This window comes from Euprymna scolopes, chromosome 31 (genome assembly GCF_053919585.1).
Source record: "Euprymna scolopes isolate OS-2025 chromosome 31, ASM5391958v1, whole genome shotgun sequence".
Classification (NCBI taxonomy): Eukaryota; Metazoa; Mollusca; class Cephalopoda; order Sepiida; family Sepiolidae; genus Euprymna; species Euprymna scolopes.
In genome coordinates, this window is record NC_136512.1 from 49,741,113 (window position 1) to 49,763,860 (window position 22,748).

General features: G+C 34.3%; 1 protein-coding gene across 2 annotated transcripts in view; it reads right to left on the reverse strand.

Moving 5' to 3' along the window:
* Window positions 1-22,748, reverse strand: part of LOC145255738 (tubulin polyglutamylase TTLL5-like) — a 459,668-nt gene that overhangs the window by 258,543 nt on the left and 178,377 nt on the right. The window lies entirely within an intron of this gene.

Sequence of the window (22,748 nt, forward strand, 5' to 3'; positions counted from 1 at the left end):
ATGGGTTGGGAGATCTGGGCGAGGTGATGACGTTCTCATGCCCTGGCTTCCTAGGTCTCTAGATCTTACCCCGTGTGACTTTTTCCTTTGGGGCTTTGTCAAGCAACAAGCCTATGTGCCGCCCCTTCCAAGAGATATTGACGAACTAAAGGCTCGAGTAACGGCAGTTGTGGGAATCAATGACGTCAAGATGTTGGAACGCGTTTGGCAGGAAATGGACTATCGACTAGATGTCTGCCGTGTGACGAATGGTGCTCACATTGAGCAACTTTGAATATTCCCCACAAAACTTGAAACTTTAACCTTTCCAACGGTACCAATTTCATTTTTCAACTCCTAATAGTTATTGAGTTATTAAAAATCGTTATGTTCCCAAGACTTTTGAAACACCCTGTATATAGTACGTCTTACACGTTTTGTTTAATAGCGAAAGACTACTAAACAACTCCTCAGAGACAAATGTATGTTCTTCAAAAAAACTGTTAGAAAGGTTATTTTCATATCAAATAAGAAGGATTTGGAGAAGAAAAACAATAAAAGGAAATAATGGTGTGTAAAGTCTCCAAACACACAAAAAAAAAAAAAAACACATGTAGGAAAACGTCTTGTTGCTAGACTGGATTTGCACACACACACACACACACACACACACACACACACACACACACAAGTAGAGAAGCTTTACATTGCCTGGGATTGAATAAGGATCAACAAATGTTATACACTTCCAAAAATTTTATTGTCATCAAAATCAATGAAATTGCCAATTTTTCAATGCCTGCTCCAGTCAGGGACTCACTGCAGTGCATCGGAAGGAAGCTTCACATGCCTCCTCACAGTGACTTAATCCACAATACATTACAATGTACACTGCATTATAGAGAACCTACTGTTGATGTTATAAAATGTTTTTTTGTGTGATGGCTTGAATTAAAGTTTAAAATGCAAAAGTTAAGTATCATGATTCTAAACAAAAACATTCATTTCAAACACGCTCCTGTCATATCAAAGAATCTACTGTTGATTTATACACCAAGATCTTCTGCTTGTGCAGTGATAAAACTTATTAAATGTACTTACGATGTTCGGCTGTATAAGAGTGTTAACTTTATTCAAAATCGAACTCTTCCTGCTTTTAATCGGATTTTTTTAATTATCGATTTTCAATACTTATCGTACACATTCCAATACAAAACCTACCTATGAATACTTCCAGATACATAAAATACATATGTGTGAAATTAAGAAAAAAAAAATCGGTATAGCAGTTTCAAAGTTTATAGGGAACAAACTCACACAAGCACAAAGGACCTTTTACATATAAGTAGATATACAAGTGTATGTGTGTGTAAATTGTTGACAATCTCATGAATATATAATATGAATATTCCATCAGATAAATGTTTTGTAAATTCACTTTTTTTACCAATATTTTTGAATTTATCTAATTTATTTTGAAAATGATCTACATTAGAGCTATTTCAAATTTAATTCAGCAATTTTATCAAAAATATATTCCTCGTGTAAATACAAATTCCTATTGATATTTGCTGTGAAAATTATTGTTCTATGTAATTGCTGTATCATTATGGCAAAGGCTAAGTATGCCAGTTGAAAGTCAGGCTTTCTGATAGTGGACATCGCATGGTATCGAGTGCAGATTGTATCTTCCATCTGTAACACAACGGACAATAGTAAACTGTATAGAATGGCCATCGCATATTTAAGCAGCAATTTATGTGCAGAGGACAATCTTTCATGAGTTGTTTAAAGTTTAGCTCAAAAGAAAAATCTTTAATAGCATAACACATATATGCACAAACACTTAGCACAGCCGAGGACAAAGATACATCCTATCAAGACATCCAAGCAACTGTCGATTGCATCCTGACCATCTGATAATTGTGAGTGATTAGAGTGCTTGCAGAGAACCGGCTGATAAAACCTCAAGGTATGTACGAGGACATTTTGCCATGGGAATGCGATTTGAGAACAGTGACCAACTTGCCAACGTTACTATTACAAATTGTCTGGCTATGATAAATACTTGCTTTTAACACTCATACACATCCCGTGACATATCACTCCCAGGGTCACATGTTTAATTAAATTGGCTACATCCTGAGATAAGTGAGCTCGATTATGAACCATTGGACATATTAAAGGACCGATATGGATAGCAAGCAATCATGCATTTATTTGCGCAAGTCTGTGTTCATGACTGCACATGCAAAAAGACTTAGAAAGTAGTCTTTGCAGTTCAATATAGTCAATCTGAATTCAATTGCTACAAACAAGTTTAAACTAGAACTTTGAAGCCTGTGGAGGCAGAACAAGTGCATCTGGGAGTCACACACTTCCGATTGAATCACGGGTAAAATGCTGGAATTTGTTGAGAGGGCAAGGATAGAAAGAACTGCAGAGCTCTTTATGAAATGGTGATGCAAGCCAAAACATACCCACGATGATATGGTGATCACTAATCAAGCTCATCAAAAACTAAAGTTCTCTCCCTCTTGATTTTGCTGAGTGATGCTGCTTTGGAGGAAATGAAGTCATGAGAACATTTCCGTTCCATCTAGGTTGGGTGTGATGTAGGTTTATTGTGGAGTAGGGACTGCTAGATCTGCCTTTGTGTACTTACAATGATACTTGTGGAAAAATTAGGACATCTTAATATCTACAATTTACTAATCTGTTGGCTAGTCACTATGGCCTCAAGTTTTGGCCAATGGTCATAAAAAAATCAATGCATCTGGAGAAAGTTACAGAGCATATTGATCAAAATGATGGAATGATTCTAATATTTTTTGTTTCCGATATAATTACCAATTCTGTTCTAAAGTAACAATTCATTACAATTACCAATTCTAATAACAAAAGTGCCTGGAGCTTTTCTTGTTGCAAACATTTTTATAAAAAGAACAATGAGGTTAAAATATAGTTATGCCAAAGTTAATGAATATTTTTTGTTTTGTTTTTTTATATAACTTTGCAGTGAAACAAATCTATATATATATAAAAAAAAACAGATATGTTCATTTTTGGAATCTCAGTAATAAGTAATAAAAAATACATAGCCACAGGTATGTATTTTTTTATAACTTATTTCTTTTTTATTTCTTTTATTTATTTTTTTATAACTTATTTCTATTCATGTGATACGATTTTATGGATTTATAACAATCTTATAAGTGTCTTTCCAATCTACCACCAGAGAATTTGACTCCAAATAATTCAATCCCAAAGAATTTGACCAACCTATTATTATTAATACCCCCCCCCATCAACCTATTATTTTCGGTGGATGGGGGGGGGACATTTTGTATGAACTTTCAAGAAATTGATTGTATATCTGACACTGAATAAATTCATTATTGATAAGACAATTATTGATATTTTTCGGCCATATTACGGCAAAATATTTTATTTGGGTTAAAACAAAACTTCAAAAATTAATAATAATAAATATACATTTTTTGTAATATCTTAAATAGGCTGATTCCTAAAAGAAAATGTGGTATTGTGGTGACTGAAATGAGTAAGCTAGTGTATGATAGAGGATAATCAACAAGCCACACTTTTGTTGTGCCATGTTAATTTTTTTAGCAAATAATTCAAAGTGTAGTATCTGTTATGATATTATACTACTTTTTCTATCCTTAATCTGTGAAGGCAAATTCCTTCTGAACTTAGAAAATTTTTATTTTTTTCTTCCAATCTTGATGGAGAACTGGTATTTCCACATTAAAAACTGACCTTGTGTCTAACTCTGCCTCTGTTGGGGCGATAAATAAATAGGATGACATGTAATTACCAACACCATTAAATCACTCCCTTCGAAAATGAGATTTTACTTTTTAGGAAATAAAGTGGGAACACCCTGAAAAACTTGGCAGAAAGAAAAGAAAAAACATTTTAGAATTTAGAGTGGGGAATCAGTTTTGTATGTAAATGTAACATAAATGATCTACATATCTGGGCCATTCTCAATTTTTAGAGCTGTTCATCAAATTTATTTTACCACTAACCCTAAGTCTGACTGGAAATGTCATAAAACCACACATAATCATGTAATAAAGTAGCTTGCTCTCCCCAAATAAAAGGCATAGAACACATAGCAAATTTATTTTATTAACTGCCCTAAAACGCTTGAATGACCCAGAAATAGAGGCTCATTTGACATTACATTTATATGTGAAATTGATCCCCCATTCAAAATTCTAGAGGTATTGATGTTTTATTCCCACCATATTTATCAAGGTGTTTAAATGTAATCACCTAAAGAAAAAGAGAATCTTGTTTTTGTTTAGAGGTGGGAGTGAAATTAGCTGAGAATTTGCATCTACAAAAACAATAACAATTACAAGTTCTTATATGGTAAATAAATCTAATCAACTTCTACATAGAAAACAACGCTTTCACATTACATCAAAATATAGTTTTAAATATTAAACAAAAACTTTTTGAAAGTTTAAATAAAGCAGTGCATTTGTGTATGATTACAGTCGAGGGACAATGAACTGAACTGCCAAACGATTTCAATAAAATTAATAATCAAGAATAATCATAGCTTTGGATTTGATTGCCTTCTATCTCCACCTCCATCCACATTTTATATATTTAGAAATTTCTTAACAACCAACAAACATAAAACTCTAAATCAAAGACGAACTGATGCGAAGTATGATCTCACATAGATCCATGAAAATCTTTCAATGCACTAATTTATCTGTACTTAATCTAAATCTAGCCTTTGAAAATATTCTGTTTTTATCCCCACTTTTTGGTCATCTCTTGTCAGGTTTATCAATATTCAAGGATCGAACTAAAATCCATATTTCTATTTTTATTGAAAAAAAATTTTTTTTTTCACACAAGTAAAATAAATTTACACACAATTTTTTTGTTGTTATGGTGTAGAAACTTTAATTTTACTTGTAATTTAACAATAATATTTATCATTTAGTACCAGCAATGGGAAATCAAATTTCTTTAAAGAATTGATTTTGGAATTGGAAATTAAGTTAAGTTTTCTGATTTCAATACCCCTCAAAAGTTTAAATTTTTCAGATTCCCAAGTCTGATTGTCTCAACATTATTCAAACGTTGTAGAAAAATAACGTTGGTGAAGTCAATGATCAAAAGACAAATAAAGATAATTTCTCTTCAGACAAAAAAGAAATTATCAGCACAGAAAAGTGTCACTTAAAACTCAATTTTACTCAGTACTTATCAGTTATGTCACAGGTCCTTAAAACTACGACACAGTTATGACTGACAGAATGAGAGCTATTCTCACCGCTGAATTAAATAAAGGGCTCTGTTCAAAATTCTGTGCAGATTCCTGAGTTTGATAAGAAGCACCGGAATAAGCTCCGAGTTTACATCAACCAAAACGTTGTGAGAATAACGCACAAAATGAAAACAGTAGTTTGAATAATCCAAATACAAATTATCAATTCTCATTTCAAAAATTGAGAAACAAAAATCATCTATCATCAGGTTGTCTGAGTTTGGTGCGATGTCACTCATTAACTAATAAGTATGCATAACAATATAAACAAATGTCGCCGCTACAAATAAAAAAGTTAAAATAACGCTCGCTTATTTAATAATATAATTATTAATAGCATTACAGATCAATATGATACCTTAATTTCTAGCTGAGAGAGACCAAACTAAAAAAAAGTGGGGTTTTTTGGAGGGGGGGTATATTAATTGCTCACCAGCTCTTTTCAATTACATATATAATTATTCTAATTTAAATAAAACGTGTAATGATACACACAAATAGATTTATTTAATCGGAGCTAATTCTCATCCTCAAGGGAAATACTTTGATGTATGGCATGGGGTTTGCAAATATACCACATATGCTATTTTCTTTGCAGAAGTTTTTTATCATATTAAAAAAACAAAAAACTCCACGGATATTAGTAATGATGCAATTAGAAATGTTCACCGAAAAAAAAAGAAAAGAAAACATAAATGTGAATTAAATTTTACATAAAATCAAATAAATTTGCAAATAAAATTTAAATAGACAATTATAAAATCTATTTGATAAAACATCTTAGAATAATCCTTTATTAAGAATAGGGTATTTTATAACTATGAAGGACAACTTTTTGTTTTTCTGTAAATAAATCCAAGATGCGTAAACAAATGACAATATTATACAAAACAATAGATTGCGTGTGCGAGGAGGGAGAGTAATAATTGAAGATTGTTTCTGGTTGAGGTGTGAGTGTGTACATAAGACTCACCTTTTACCGGTCATTTTTGGGAGGGTATGGGCGACTAGGATACATAGAATTCAATAGCTACAGGTTCTAAACGATTGGGACTAAATAAATGTCTACAGAAAAAGAATCTTTAAAAGAAAAAAATGTTGCCCCCCCAACACGCAACTGTGTGATGCATCTAAACAGTTGACATGACTGGTTGATTATTGCTGAATGTGTGTGTGGGAGAAAAAGGGGGGGGTGAAAATGAAATGCTGATGATTAACAAAGCTAATTGGATTTAGGTTAATAATCTATTCCTCCAAAAACAAGTCTATCATCAGTTATACAATGGGAATTAGTCTGGTTCATTTCAATTAATAGTCTTATTTCTAACAAGCTGAAATTACAGCTTTCACTCAATAATAAAGACACACACATATATGACAAAAGTCTATATTCCAAATTTCAAGATGTTATCCATCTTACTGTTTATTTTTTTAAGTATGCTGAAATGTTCAATTGTTGACAGCGCCTATTTCGTAGCGCAGAATCATTCATATAATTATTATGTCAATTTTTTTATTTATTCCACCCTTAGCTCATAAGAAATTAATCAACTTTGAAAGAAAATAAATGAATATGGGCATGATTACAAAATCCGAAAATAGGAAGTGAAGTTGCGATTTTGTTTTCTTTTAGTTAGGCTATCTATAAATTTGTTTTCTTTTAGTTAGGCTATCTATAAATTTGTGTTTTCTTTAAATTTGTAGGGAAACGCGTGACTTACCTAACTAACACGTGTGCATAATTCAACGGGTCGGTCGTGGAACAAAATGAATGAAGAAGAAAGAAACAAAAATGGCTGCCTTATATGCCTGCAATGTTACCACCTGATATGCAGATGAGATGCTCCTGGTTGGAGATAAAAGAGGGGGTTGATTTTTCAGAGAGCATATTCATTTTGAAGTTGGATTTTGAAGAAGTAAGTTCGATCAGCAGAAATGCGTTTGCAGTTGAGAGAAGGTGCGTATACAGAAGTTTGGAAGTTGGAAGTTTGGACAACAGTGTCAAACTTAACCAAGAAATTGTTGATGTGAAGGGCAGAAGAAATAACATGCGGGTTATTTGATTATAAGCTATTTCGGCCCTTGGTGTGCGGTGACTCAAAAAGCAGGAAAAAGAAATGGACAGATTCGACTTTCACTTGATACCTGAGTTTAACAGATCTACCACTGGACCATCTGCCATCGAATGGGTTGAGAAGGCTGAGAAAATCTGTAAACTGTGAAAAATTAAAGAACCAGCCACAGTCATCCATATGAGGTTAATCGGAGGGGCCTATGCAGCCTACCAGCAACTCAGGGATGGACCAGACTGGGATGAAATCAAGCAAAGCCTGTATGCAGCGTTTAGTACAGATCCATTTGTTGCATGGCAACAGTTCACGAGCCGGCGACTTCACCTCAAGGAAACGGTTGACATATACCTAGCCAACCTATGAAAGTTATCTGTACCGTTTGGTAGGGTCAACGACAAGATATTAAGCTGTGCCTTTTTAGTAGGCTTACCTGAGGAGATCAGTAAACTGCTGCGGATAGCGTCACGAATTGATGAATTGACAATGGACGAGTTATTGGCCCGAGCTCAAAACATCTGTAAGGAACAAGAACCAATTGCAGCAGCTAGTATTCGAGATACAGCATTCGACCCGCATGGAGGCAATGTAGAAGGTAGTAATAAGCGTGCGAGCCCAGTGTGCTATAAATGTGAGTAGGCCAATCATTTTGTTAAGGAGTTCCAGAGTAATAGGAGGGGTGTATATCCACAAGCACATAGAACAGTACAATACTATCGCTGCAATAAGCTTGGGCACATATCTCGCAACTGTTTGGGAAAAAAAGTTGGGAGCAAGGTACTATTGCCACCCTTGCCTCATGCCAACCAATAAACACATGATTGCCAGTTATTGGCGTTAAAAGTGACGATGTGCAATGTCCGGCACTCGTAGACACGGGGTGTTTCCGGTCTATAGTTAGTGCACATCATTGTCAGATGTGGCAGAAGCAACCAGTCAGCATTATGACCATCAATGGCTTATCCCGAGCATGTTGTGGTGAAGGGACATCACGATCTGTATTGAGAAGGGTGACACAGTCAAAGTTGACGTTCTGGTGATGCAAGAAAAATCCCTTGGCTATGACATGTTGATTGGAATTGATGCAATACAAGTGTGGTGTCGTATTTCTAAAATTTTTATTAAATGTAAACTCAAAATAAAAATGTATATATATATGAATGATAATAAACTTCAAAAAAAAAATAGAATAATTAACCTTTTTTCTGATTGGTTTAAAACTTTTGGTTATTTTAAGCCGCCATAAAAAAAGAAATAAAAGAACTGCGATCTGTTAGCATAGCTAGAAAGCAATCGTTCGTTTTGGAAATTAGAAGAGCATCGTCACCTTTCCATGGAAACTGCTGCCAATGGATGGTTTGTCCATAATTGAAGCCCAATTTGTGATGCGAAACATCACAGTAGAAGCCGCTAAATTCTATCATGTACTCTCCAACTTGCCACCAGAACTTGAAGCACAATTACCTCCAATTCTACTAGAAAAGAGAAACTACGAGGAATTAAAAGTTGCCATCATTAATATCTACGAGAAAACCAAACCTGAATTATTCGCCAAGTTAATGAGCGAAACTAAAATGACCAGTAGACCCTCACACTATCTATGGGAATTAATGACGACTGCTACTAAAGTCGGCGTTGGTGATGATTTAGTGAAGCATAGGTTCATACAAGCCCTGCCACCCACAATCTTGCCCATAATCGCTGCTCAAAAGGACCTCACTTTGAAACAACTAGGTAACCTGACCGATCAATTAATGCCGATACTGCAAAAAGAGGCTAACCACGTAAACTTTGTTAATCAGCAAAGAAGTCCAAAAACATCTACAAATCAAACTAGTAACTTTAAGCAAATCCCCTTTTGGCCTACGACCATTCGGAGCTAATCAGAAACCGAAAGTATGCCGCGGTCATTTATACTTGGCAGCAATTCACGCTCATGTAAACCCTGGTGTAAGTGGCCTAACAAACACAATTGTCAAATACAACCAAGTTCTAGGTCATCATACCAACTCCTGTATCTAGGCCTAATTTGGAAAACTAATACGGCGGATTGCTTTTGCAACCTCCGGTCCGCCTTTGGTAGAATTAGAAGCAAAAGTCGGTTGCACAAAAATTAATTTTATCATCGATATTGACGCAACAATATCTTTACTGCCATGAGATTATGCTGGAGGTCTCTTAATAAATCCAACTCCAGTAAGACTAACCACAGCTAATGGATAACATATTGAAGTATTTGGTGAAGCTTTAGTCGAAATTAGTATCTACGCTTTACGCCACACATATTCTTGGACTTTTGTCATTGCCAATATTGTAAATCTTCTTCTTGGCTTAGACTTCTTATTACATTTCGGAATACTAATTGATTGTAAAAATAAATTAATAATTGATTCAAACACCAAATTTGCTCAACAAGTATCCATTATCAACCAAGTCAATCAGAAAGTATATATTAAAGATCAACATCCCGAAATCCAATCCCTACTGAGAGAATTCAATTCTCTAATTCTACCAAGAGCAAAAGAGGATGTCAATGACAACTCAAAAGTGAAGCATCACATCGACACAGGAGACAACAAGCCAACCTTTTGTAAAGTTCGTCAACTGTCTAAAGAAAAATTTGATGCTGCTAAAAAGGAATTCACAACTTTATTACAAGCAGGAATTATTAGACAATCTACCTCACCATGGGCATCACCACTCCATATGGTAGCAAAGAGTACATCTGGTGAATGGAGAGCTTGTGGTGATTATAGATTTCTTAATGCAGTCGCAAAACCTGATCGGTATCCTGTCCCACATATACAACATATTTCTTCTAAACTGGAAAATAAGAAGGTGTTTTCAAAACTGGACTTATTGAAAGCATACCATCAGATGTAAATAAGGAGGATATACAGAAAACTTCAGTTGTAAATCCCTTTGGTGCGTATGAGCATTTATATATGCCCTTCGGACTTCGAAACACTAGAGCTACCTTTCAACGCTTCATGGACAATATATCTATGAATGTGGAGTGTGTATTTATTTATATCGACGATTTGTTGATAATGTCTGAATCAGAAACATCTCATATAGAAGATTTAAAATGTGTTTTTCAAATTCTCAAAGAGAATAATCTAAAATTATCCCTTAATAAATATGAATTTTTCAAGTCTTCTTTGAACTATTTAGGATTCCACATTGGCCCAGAAGGACTGAAACCTACTGCAGAAAAAATAGCAATGAATCAGTATCGTTGCGAAGATTTCTCGGAATGATAAATTTTTATAGAAAATTAATTCCGAAATTTGCTGATATAGTGTCACCACTTAGTGAATTTAATAAGTTACATCCTAAAGACAAATCATTTAGTTTTAGTGAAGCTGAAAGGAAATCTTTTACCGAAATTAAAGAAATTTTAGCTAATATAACTGCCCTTCCCCATCCTATCTCAAGTGTTACCAATTATCATTTAGTGACTGACAACTCTAATTTTGATGTTGGTGCTTGTTTGCATCAGATTGTAAAAGAGAAGCCTATTCCCATAGGTTTTTTTCTCTAAGAAATTGAATGACAGTCAAAGGAAGTTTTCCACATTTGAAAGTGAATTACTAGCTGCTTATCTTGCCGAACTTCATTTCAAGTCATAAATTGAAGGCAGACAGGTATATTTATTTACAGATCAAAAACCTTTGGTGTCAGCCTATAAGAAATTAACGCCCATGAAATCTAACAAACAACAACATTATTTGTCTGTAATTACAGAATATGTGTCTGATATTATATATATATATATATATATATATATATATATATATATACACGATGAAGTGAAAATATCGTTGCTGACTGCTTGTCTCATCCTGCCGATGCAGTTTCTGTAGACATCTTTGATCTCCCTGCCTTGGTGGAACAACAAGCAGCTGATGATGAAATTAAAGATTATTCTGATAAACTTAAGTCCTACAAATTTTCTCCAGATTCAGAACTCTTCTGTGACGTTTAAACGCCATACTCTCATCCTTTTGTACCCAAGTCATCAAGGAGGGCTATCTTTGATCAATTTCATGCTCTATCACATCCAAGAACAAAAGCATCATTAAAATTGATCAAATCAAGATTTTATTGGCCTGGAATGGATAAGATGATAAGACAATATTGCAAGGAATGTCTCAACTGTCAGAAATCCAAAGTTACAAGACATGCAAGATCTCCAGTTGAGCCATTCAATCTACCTTCGAGTCGAATTGAAACGGTGCATCTTGACATAGTGGGTCCTCTTAATCCAGTAACTCCTAAAAATTCTATGTTTCCATCATCTGCCAGCTGGGTTGAGACCACACCCATGTCTGACATTACAGCAAAAACCGTTGCAATATCCTTTCTAAATATTTGGGTCTCTAGATTTGGAGTCTATTAACTGATAGAGGAGCACAGTTCGAAAGGGAACTTTTCTCTAAACTTTAGGATTCCATCATTTGCATACGACGAGTTACCACCCTCAATCAAATGGTATAATCAATATAATAATATATTGTTGCTCGAAAACAAACTGAAGCATTGCCTATTATTCTGCTAAGTACGAGAAATATGCAAAATGAGGATAATTATTCACCATCTGTAGTTCTTCAAAGATATCTAAAATACTTTACTATAAAACTAAATTCTGGTAAGAGTGATACAGTTTCAGTGGTTCGTCTGAAGCCAGTACATATTAAGTCTTTTGAAAATAGGCATACTGAATCAAAGAAATCTGCAAAAGTTCCTGATAAATCAAATGTCACTGAACAGGAAATTTCATCTACTGAGAATTCTACAGAAAAATCAATTGAAAATAATTCCAACAATTTATCTAGTACGCCTACAGAAGAAGCTGACCAACAAGAATCAGTAAATCTTCCCCAAGATTCAAAAACTACAACGACAAGATTAGGCAGAAGAGTAGTTTTCTCCAGAAACAACGACTACCATTGCTTCTAACAATATAATATCTCCGATACTGAGATGGGAACTATTGTGGTGTTGTATTTCTGATGTTTTTATTAAATATAAACTAAAAATAAAAATGTATCTATATAGAAATGATAAACTTTAAAGAATAATAATAAAAAAATTTTTTTTTTTAAATAGAATAATTAACCTTTTTTATGATTGGTCTAAAACTTTTGGTTATTTAAAGCCGCCATAAAAAAAAGAAATAAAAGAACTGCCATCTAACTGTTAGAAAGCAATCGTTTGTTTTGAAAATTAGAAGAGCATCGTCACCTTTCCCCCCTCCCCCGGGCAGCTATACTCTGGTAAGTTGGCCCGTTATATCTGTAGAAGACTAGGATATGAATACCCTAAACTCGCTACAAGAAAAAATAATGAAACGAATTGAATGAAGGAAACAAAGAACTCAAATGCTGAAATAAAATAAACATGCCGTTTATTTTCTGTTGAGAAATAAAAGTCTTGGGTGTACACGTGTTCATTCAGCCGTTGACGACTACGCGCGTGTAAGAAAAGGGGAATGCAATAGAGAAACGCGAAGTGGCAAGCCGGCCTGTAGAAAGAGAGGGTTAAGCTCAGTAGAGCGTCGCGCACATGTCTGTTTTGATGGACCAAAGCCGAAAGGGGAGATAGAGTGAGAAAGTCGATCCAGGTTATGGAGATAGAAAGCGTATAAAGTGTACGTACTGTTTGTTGGCTTTTTGTCCCACATAGTAGCAATTCCAGAAGCTATGTACTGGTATAATGTGACACCCAAGGACAATGTAACACCAGCAACTGCATCAGCCAATGGGATTTACCGCTACGAACAGCATGTAAAAGGAATTGATGTCACACCATCAGTGGTTAGCATTGTCAACACACCATATCAAGTGGGAGACCGTGTTTGGGTAAAAACCCCCCGATGCTGGGTGCTCTGCAAAATTTTGCAGAGGAAAAATAGATAAAATCATAAGTCCTCAGATCATGTTGATTGATGGTGTACCACGTCACGTAAAAGATATCCGCACCTGTTATACCTCTTCTGATTCTGAGGATGATGAGGAGGATCACATACAGTTCATGGATGATCCTGATTGCCTACTGCCCCTTCAGATGAGCATAGAAACATTACCTACAGAACCAGATGAGGGAATGATGGGACATACTGGTGACGATAGTGATGACAAAGATGAAGACAAGGAAGTAATGCCACCAGTTCCTCATCGAAGTACCCGAGAAAGACGAATACTGCCCACCCTCCGTGATTGTGAAACACTGCCTATAGTACGCGAGGGGATGATGGAACATACCGAGAAAGATGAAACCAAGGAAGTGATGCCTTTGATTCTTCGAAGAAGTACCCGACAAAGACATATACTGCCCCCCCTGCCCTGATTGTGAAACACCGCCTATGGATCCATGAGAGGGGATAATGGAACAGACTGGTGGCAATAACGGTGGTAATGAAGAAGATGGCAATGAGGAAGTGCTGCCCCCGATTCTTCGAAGAAGTACCCAACAAAGACGACTGCCTCCCTGCCCTGTTTGTGATAATGAGATCGGGGGGAGTGTAGGGAAACACGTAACTTACCTAACTAGCATGTGTGCATAATTCAATGGGTTGGTCGTGGAACAAAATGAATGAAGAAGAAAGAAACAAAAATGGCTGCCTTGTCTCTTTATATGCCTGCAATGTTACCACCTGATATGCAGATGAGATGCTCCTAGTTGAAGATAAAAGAGGGGGTTGATTTTTCAGAGAGCATGTTCATTTTGAAGTTGGGTTTTGAAGAAGTAAGTTCGATCAGCAGAAGTGCGTTTGCAGTTGAGAGAAGGTGCGCTACGTATACAGAAGTTTGGAAGTTTGGACAACAGTGTCAAACTTAACCAAGAAAATTATTGATGTGAAGGGCAGAAGAAATAACATGTGGTTTATTTAATTAAATTTTAGTTAGGCCATCTTTAAATTTGTGTTTTCTTTTAGTTAAGGCGTAAATGGAAAAACATACTTTTGTGCAGAGTGAAAAAGTCATTTGTCTTCGTCTGTACATAATGCAAACAAGATATTTGGTTTTGTAGGATTGATTAAAGAAATTAAATCATTAGCAACAGTCGGCTTTATGCTGTAAAACCCAGATGGAGCAAACTCTTTTTTTCCAGCAGCCAAAGAGCACTTTTATTCAGACATGGCAATTCAACATATTCAGTTAAATGCCCATTATACATGTTGGCATGTATTGGATGTCTTTTAAAAATAACTTCTAAATTATCTTTGGCCAGATCTTTATTCCTCTTTCCATTCTTATTTTCTTCCATGTTTTTCTTGGCCTTCTCACCAGCCATTCTTTCGACATAACCATATCAAAGAAATCTGTTCTGCATAAATCCCTTTATACTGTTCAGATTTAATCTTTCTCTGAGGATTTTAAAACCTACATTACACAACTACCATATAATTCTCACACCATTTCTCTCCACACAAGCATGTTCTCTACCTTTCCGGGACAAAATTCACTTCCATGCATCATCACACCGTGTACATATACCTGATTGACTCTTTCCTTAGTCAACAGTGGTAACACTCTTCCAAAGTGTATAAAGAATTGTATTCTTACAATACTTTGTGTGTGTGTTTTTTTTTTGTTTCAAATTGAAGATTACTAACATATATATCATGTACAAATCTGTACTACATTTTTAGTGGGTCTGTCTGGGATTGCAAATGAAACAAAAACAACTTACCTTCAAAATTTTATGAGCAATTTAATGATGGTATTAATTTTATATTTGTATATGTCAGATATTCATAAACAGCAAAGATGATCATTTTTTTTTTTATTCATAACAAAATTAAATATGATAAGATTAAACATAATACATTCATAAGGAAAGATTATATGATGATAACTATTATTTAATCTGAATGCTGAAACGTTTGGGGAATTTATGATAAAATCTGCTTTAAGAATAATGAAACGTTTGAATATTAAGAATAATGAACAAACATCTTCCTACATAACTAACAACTTAGAATGTCTCCTACAAATCCAGCTCGTAACCATAGTAACCCCTTACGTCTCACTGGCAATTTACCTTGTTTGCAGTGAAATAAAAAGTAAAAAATGTTTTTCATTTTAATTTCAAATAACACATTTACGTATTTTGTTTTCATCTCTTAAGATATAAGAACCTTTTTCATTCCCAGGCAACACAGGGAGCATCTGCTAAAATAACATAAAAAGTGAAAGAGAAGTCAACAAAATTCTTTGCCTAAAAGTGTAAAAAAATAAAACATGTGACTTAATCTCTGCCTTATGAGTTAATCTCTGATGTAAGAACCAAAAATCTTTTAGAAATTAATCTCACTTATATAACTGTCAATCCTCTGATAAGGGATTTATTTTTTTCGAGAAAATACATTTCTGAAATACTTAAAAGGTTATAATTATCCAGAAAAGACAAACTCTTAAAGAAAAAAGACAATATTTGCGATATTTCAGCTTGAGAACGCAATTAAAATCAAAGTCTTATATACTAAGATAAAATGAAAGAAAAGAAAATTTTAAATAAAAAAAGTTTTTACTTAAATTGATAAAAACTTTTGATCAATTTTTTGATGATGGGATGAGAAATGGATAGTGTTATAAATTTTTTCCAAACAATTAGGTTTTGAGGTGAATTGTGACTAAGTATCTATATATACAAGAATAAAAAAGCATTGGAAATGCAAAAGGATATAGGGATGGTATGCCAAAAAGTATACGAACAAGATAGCTATGAATGGCTAGGCACATGGAAATAGAATTGCATCCAAAGTATAGTCCTATAGCTTTTCTCCAATCTTCATTCCGTGCCATCATTACGGTTGTAAAAAGCTATAGGGCTATACTTTGGATGCAATTCTATTTCCATGTGCCTAGCCATTCATAGCTATCTTGTTTGTATACTTTTTTGCATACCATCCCTATATCCTTTTGCATTTCCAATGCTTTTTTATTCTTGTTAATTAGTATTTTTACTTACAGTCTTATTTTTAAACTTACATTCATGATAGTATTGTCTTTTTTAAGAGGCGGCTCATTGGCATTTTTTATTAAATGTAAACATATAACACTTATGTGTATCTTACTATAATATCACTTATCTTATAGCAAGACAACTCTCGTAGAATTGAGATACTGCCCCGTCACCAATAGTTAAAGTGTGGAACGATATATACACCAATAATGTAGTTGTTATCTTTATATGAAGTCCTAATCAGTGACAGTGTGAGGTTACTTGGTTAATTTATTGTAGTTTATTTTAGAAAACTTACTTGTTTTTATTAGTAGATTGTGTATAGTAGCCACAATATCTAGTTATTTTTCTGGCTAGGGCTTGGATTTTGATTCTTTTTGGTCAGCTTCCAGTGAGTTCTTAGAAGATGACTTTCTTGCAGTTTCTTTTGCGGTTAATTTAACTTATTTCCTTTGGCGTTTGGTGAGTTCTTAGAAGAACTGGTCTGATCTACTTTTTTTAGCGAGCGAAGAGATTCAGCTGCATTTAACAATGGTTGCTATAGTGTATTTTTGCGCATGCGTGAGAATTTCAAGTTTCCTCCTTATTTTTCAATAGTTTGACAGTAGTCATGTGTCTTTCTGCCAAGAGCGACAGACGTCAGTGTTAGCCGTGATCGTCTAGAGGTTAGGACCCCACGTTGTGGCCGTGCTAACCTAGGTTCGAATCCTGGTCACAGCATTGACATTTTGTACATATTTTACAGTCCAAAATCTGAAGAATTATTTGTTTTTATAACATTGTTTTTTGACATCGTACTTGCTGATAGGTTACTCTTATAACAATGTTGATCAACTGAGATAAAGATTTGATGGTTTCATTAACGCTGGTGGGTTACTGTTTAAAGAAAAAACCTTAACGTTCACCTCAAATATTCAGCGTCCAAGAAATATAGGCCACTGGCAAACTGGAACGTCTGTGAGCATCCGGTGTATTATTTGGAGCTGTCCCTTTTGAGAGAAAGTTCCGTGTTCAAAGTGGTCTGTCTACATTGGGTATATAGTGTTTAAAACTTGTTATTACACGTAATCTTATTTAATTATGGAGTTAGCTAAAAAGCGATGGGTCACTGCACTTCTCCGTGTAAAGAGCAGTCGATTGATGCTTGAACTGTTGTCAGAGACCGTTCGTACACCGAGATACATCGTCTCAAAAGAAAGAAGAAAGAAGAAGAAAGAAGAAAGAAGAACAATTGGCCATTTTTGTACCCTTTTTTTTTTGCTCTCTTTTGACATTTCAACCGACGTTCTGACACTCGCTGGATTCGTAAGACGCTTCTCTGTAAGAATATGTGCTTTTTGAAACTTATAAGTTGATTTTAGTTGAGATTTGGATAGTTTTGTTTTGTAGGCGTATATAGGCATGTACGGGCCATCCCTATATAGAGAGCGCTACCGCCTCTCTGATAAATTTGTATTCCTGTCTGTTTGTTGGTTTGTTCACAATTTGATTAATATATACAAAAGGTTCCCTACTTTACGCTCTCATTTATTTCTATATATAGTATCATTCTTGCAAACTAGATACAATAAAGAGATAATCTCATTTGCATATTACATTAAGAAAAATCGATTTTATTAAATAGCGGTATCTTAGTTAATGTTTCTAGCAAGAGAATTGTTATAAGTGTTCTATTTAAAATTGTTATCTAATAAATTTTAAACAATTAAATTTATTTGGAATAATTTAATAACATCGCTTTTTTAAAAATCCTTTGTTTAGAGTTATTTGCCCTTCAGAACATAAACAAAAAACTCTCACCAAATAAAATTTGATAATCTCAATGAATCTCTGGCTTGAAAAAATAATTCCGAGTAGATAGAAAAATGGCTTTTATTGTTTTTTTAAATATTAAAACAACAATAACAAAAAACACTAAAAAAAAACTGAAGAAAAGATTTCATTTGTTTGTTTGCATTATTCTTTAAACGGCTATACAAAATTCGGTAAATTTTTACGATGTGACTCACCTAAAAAAAAAAATAAAGATCTACTTTTTTTTGGCCTAATACGTTTAAATAGCCTTTATAAATAATATGAAAGAAATTTTGAAAAGAAAGAAAATTAACATTTTAGAGTCAGGAATCACTTTTTCATATTAATTTAACGTAAAATGAGCACCCACTTTTTGGCCACCAAGTGTTCAACGAGACATGTTACCTCTAGCATTTTTTCAAGTTTGGCGATCGAGGATGGGGGGGGGGCAAAACATGACAAATACAATTTTTTTTTTTTTTTTGGTGGTGGGGCAGGAATTACATTTGAAACATAAAATAACGATAAATTTAATTAATTTTTATGAGACCATTCTGTACTTTCACCTAACAATTTCATAAACAAAAAACGAACCCCCAAAATATGACAAATTTCATTTGGGGTGGTGGTGGGGCATTATAATGACGAAAAATTTCATTTAATTGTTTTTGGAATTAATTTTTGGTAGATCTTCAATTTTTTTTAGGGGGTTCTGCCTACTTGGCTATTTTTTTTTTTTTTTTTTTTTTTGCGATCACACGGGCATTCGCTGCTATTTTTATTGAAACAAAAGTTGTAATGATTTATTTTTAATTATTTATTTTTTGGGGAGGGTAGGGAGTTTTCTATCCAGTGCTCAATATACGGAGAATGGTTTCTTCTCTTTGTATCCCTTCTGCCGAAATATCTGATGGAGAAGATATCACATACTTCTTTTTTGGGGCAATAACATTTACATGTTTTTATCCGTTCTTTTATTTTTGGAATTGTTGTCAGAGTATCCACATTGCCAATGATGAAAAGGATTAGTATGGCAGGTGTGTTCCAAAATGGATCCAGGCAACGCCGGGTACCCATGCTAGTTTTTAATAATTCAAAAACTATAGCAAGAGTCGTTTTCATCGTTGAATAATTTGACTTGATATGGTACTCATCCACTCTTTACCTTTTTAATCAATTTTTATTATTATACATCGATTTCATTAAAAAGTTAAAAAAATTGAACAGCTTTAATAAATTTGCCAGGTTCAAATTCAAAGTTCTACGAATGTTTACCTGATGCTAGAAACAACTTTACTCCAAAAAATTGTGTTGCTCCAAAAAACTTGTATGATACTTTACTGTTCACTGAAGAGTTTCCACTGAGCAGGTTCTATTTATACTCGCACAGACATTACATCTGCTCCTTCCTTTGCATTCAGATTGTTTTCCCCCCTTTTTCCAAAATGCTGCTTGCATACCTTGGAGGTTTTTATCTGGCATTTTGTTAGGCCTAGGACTATAGAGATATCTGCTTTCTTTTTCTCCTCCTCGCATTCTCTCTCATGTTCTATATCTTTCTGCCCCACCCCTCAGGATGCCATCGAAAGGGAAGTTGTCATCCCTTAGTTGTTGAAGGGTCCTATATTTAGGGATTCTTTTCATTTGTGATATACGTCATAAAATCAATTTATCATCTCGCGTTATGTTTGCAGATTTGTCTCTTCATTCTTTGGTGTTATGTGGTGAACTGACTTAGCTTGTCGAGTTTACTTTGTTTAAGTAGTATACTATCACTGTGTTCTATGTTAGTTTGTTCAACTCTATTTTTTTGATCTGTGCGATTTTTCAATCTCTCTTTTTTGTCTTTTTGCCGTGCTGTTCTCCACGATTGATTTCCAGGCCTCTTGTCTGTTAATGTTTACTTTTCTACCCATGAGCTGGAGTTTATTATCCTATCAGAGAATGCGGACTATTTCGATAAAACAATATGGAAAGGACTGGAGAAAATACCTAAAATTCCTAAATTTTCCTAGATGTTATATCAAGTCCTATGTTCATAACCCGAATGGTTTTCAACATGATTGCTAAGAACCACTCAATCTCTCTGTCAGCTTGGGGATAATAAAGTGTTACCTGATCTTTATCCTGCTCCCTTTATCTCATTTGAGTTGTTGGTCTAGCGACCATTAATCTTCTATTTTTATACTTCATTGTAATACACAACTTCCTATTCCAGCAGCTTCTTTTTAAGAACTCAAAACATGTGGAATTCTCTTCCTGCTGACTGTTTTCCTCCCACCTGTAGTATTGGTCTTTTCAAGACTAAGGGCAATAGGCATTTTCTGTCTTAGCGATAATCATCTTTCATTCTTATTAGCCCCTTATGTCAAGTGGCTTCATGCCTTGTCTGGGTCGATTTCCATAAAAATCAAATAAAAGAAAAAAAATAGAAATGGTTGATCATGTTTAAATTTCTGCTGGTTTTTTTTATTAAATACAAAAATGACCATGTTCATCCCAAGAAGGTTAAAAACATAAATGGATGGCTACATTCAATGCTGCCAAGACTAAGCTTGTTTCCTTCAATAATTACAAGGAACCTTCTCTACCACTAATAGCAATGGCCAAAGACACATTACCTGAAAGTATTTCTTTAAAAATCCTTGGCCTAATGTTCACAGGGAACATGAGTTGGAACAAATACATTGTCACATTTGGGTTGGTGCATCTGTTACTAGTCTCTCCCTCCTGGACAGGGTTCAAAAGAGAGTCGCCAAGCTAATAGGTCCTGAACTGTTATGTAAGCTTCAGCCCATTGTCAAGATGTTGCATCCATCTGCCTGTTCTACAAGTATCTTAATGGTGAATGCTCCAAAGAACTACAAGCACTTGTACCCCCTGACAAACCCGACAACTAGCTAAATCCTACTCCTACACAATAGAGATGCCTAGATGTAAGAACGCCTTCTACTCCAATAGTTTCTTCCCCAGAACTGTTAGATTTTGGAACTCCCTTCCAGGCTCCTGCTTTCCCAACTGTACTGACATGCAGAAGTTCAAGTGTAATGTGAACAGACATTTTGCTGCTCATCTCCCTACATAATATCCCTGCAACTTATGTCCCTGATAGTAGCCTCCTACATGAAAGTGACACTGTGCCTTGTTTGGGGTGAAAATGGAAAAAAAAATGTTAATACACATGTGCATATCTACATTTAAGATAACCTTATTAATCTATTCAGATAAAAGTTAGTGGAAATTCCAAACTAGGCTATACTGAATGATCTTAAAGTAAATATTCAGTATCAATTAATTAGGCAGGAACAACATTAAGAAAATGAAGCTTATTAATATTTTCATACTTATTTGCTTGGAATTTTTATTTATTGGGAAAGGATATAATACGAGGGGGCATTCCAAAAGTAATGCCTCCTATTTTTCTGTTCCTCCCAAATGGATCAGAGAGGATAGATTGCAAATTGCATTGTTATGATGACTGAACTAATGCATTCATGAATGAAATTCCAAAATGCAGATAATATAAATGTTTCGTAATTGATTAATGGAATGAGTCCTAACTACTCTTCTTGCCACCCAGGATATTGAAAAGAAATTTAAGAGAAAACGTTACCGATTCGACATGAAGAAAAAAAAAGGAAAGGACAACTTAATTTCTTTTTTCACTTTCTTTTTTCTTTTGTTGCCTTTCGTTGACTAAATTTTTTGTAGTATTTGAAAGTATTAGGTGTACAAGAAATGCAGTGCAATTATAGGTAGTTTGAAAGATGCTAACCAGTTTGTGTTAATTACAATGGTGATAAATGTGAACTTAGATGTAGAGAATGTATATTTGGATGGCGAGATCATTGAGATTTCCAGAAGTTTTATTAACTTGGTTATGTCATTGAAGCACACAGAGAGCCTGTATGCTTGCAAACGGACAGAGTAAGTTCAGAGCGCTTCTACTATTACTAAACAGCAGAGCATTATTGCTGTCTATGAGGCATGTGTGCACAGTGTGATGATATATATAAAAAAAAAATCTGGCCAATGAAAGTTGAGGATATGCATTGCATGGATAGAAATGATATGAGAAAGATACAATGGATGTGTAATATGAGTTTTAGAGATGGCTTAGATCTAATAGCTTCAGAAGAAGATTAAATCTCAACAGTAGTGATGTGTGCACAATAAACACCTTCATTGGTTTGATCACGATGAAAATAAACAAGAATGCTTAGGTTAAAAGATGTAGAGTAATTAAGGTAGAAGGGTCAGTCAGCAAAAAAACGTAAAAAACATGGGAGAAAGTGATGAAGATGAATTTGAGAGGAAGGGGAAAAATAAAGACCAGACTGGATATAAATTGATTTGAAAGTCAATTTCTAAAAAACAGAATGTAAAACAGACACTAAATCAATGATTATGTTATAAAGTTTTCTGCAAAATATTCAATATTTTCACAAGTTCCATAATTTTTATCAATTCTGGATCATCTAGATTTTATTAATAATGCTTGTTGAAAATTAACACAAGTGCTGTAAAATAAAAAAAATAATGGAATAAAGACGTAGGAATCCACTAATGGGCAAAATAGCAACTATTAAATAGATTTATATAATATTTGTTGTGTG